We start from the raw sequence: 944 nt of genomic DNA, 5'->3' as shown, positions 1-944 counted from the left end.
AAAAGAAAAAAAAAAAAACCAAAAAAAAAGGGGGGGGGGGGGGGGGGGGGGGTTGTTATAATGTTCAGCTCTGGCTTTCTGCTTTAGCTACTAAGAGCTATGTGATCAGTATCTTTGTGCCCCCACTGGGTTAGGCACAGAGAAGAGCCGGGTGAGCTACTTTTCTCTTCAGAGCACCCTGGAAAGTTGTTATGTTCCAGAATTTCACATATTTGCAGTATTTAATAAGATTAAACAAACTCAGCATAACAGAAATACAATGAAAATCTCCATTTTAACTAATCATAAATATAAAAATTCTGTAATTAGTATATCAACCCAGATAAAATGTGTTGGCAATTTTGATATAAACCAACATGAGACATGCACAGCTGAGGCACATAGAACAAAATAACAGAATATGCAATAATATAATATTTGGTGTGCATTTATTAATTACTTGAGACGACAACGTTTAGGAACAATGTATGAGATAAGCTTGATAGCTAACATATTAACAATGAGTATTTATTTTTATAATCTTTGATTCAAAAAAATTATTTAGCCTGGCCAGCGTGGCTTAGTTGGTTGAGCATTGTCCCATGCATCAGGAGTTTGCTGGTTCAATTCTGGGTCAGGACACATGCCCAAGCTGTGGACTCTATCCCCAGTGGGGACCATGCAGGTGGCAGCTCATTGATGTTTCTCCCTCAAAGATGTTTCTCTCTCTGACCCTTCCTCTCTCTGAAATCAACATTTTAAAAAAAAATTATTTAGACTGTCTACCATATGCAAAGCATTGGGCTTGAGATTAGACAATATGGCAAGCATAACAGGAATGTGCTCATCCAAATCCTATCCATTTTTGCTGACAAAACTCCTAATTAAACCAGCATAAACAAAACTGAGTATTTTATTGACATTGCTGACTCAAGGGTTTTAATGGTGTTCTCTCTCTTTATGTG

This window comes from Myotis brandtii, unplaced genomic scaffold (assembly GCF_000412655.1).
Source record: "Myotis brandtii unplaced genomic scaffold, ASM41265v1 scaffold644, whole genome shotgun sequence".
Classification (NCBI taxonomy): domain Eukaryota; kingdom Metazoa; phylum Chordata; class Mammalia; order Chiroptera; family Vespertilionidae; genus Myotis; species Myotis brandtii.
The sequence above is the reverse complement of the archived record's forward strand: the minus strand, read 5'-3'. Positions refer to the sequence as shown.